Source organism: Tigriopus californicus, chromosome 7 (genome assembly GCF_007210705.1).
Source record: "Tigriopus californicus strain San Diego chromosome 7, Tcal_SD_v2.1, whole genome shotgun sequence".
Lineage (NCBI taxonomy): Eukaryota > Metazoa > Arthropoda > Copepoda > Harpacticoida > Harpacticidae > Tigriopus > Tigriopus californicus.
The window spans coordinates 8,558,346-8,558,549 of record NC_081446.1 but is presented as its reverse complement, the minus strand read 5'-3'; positions in this window follow the sequence as shown (position 1 = coordinate 8,558,549).

The following is a 204-nucleotide window of genomic DNA, read 5'->3' as shown; positions in this document are numbered from 1 at the left end:
ATTTGCAACTTGTAGCTCCTTCTCCACTTGCGATTTTTCTGAAGAAGAAATTCATTTTTACTCAGAATATGTAGGTCAAAGAACTTCGGTTAGAACCTTCTCGCGACACTCACACACCTTGGTTGTCCAGGATACGTTGTTTCGACTCTTTCTTGGCTTGAATTTGGTAGAGAGCATCCTGAAGAGCATTTTGCCGAGAACTAG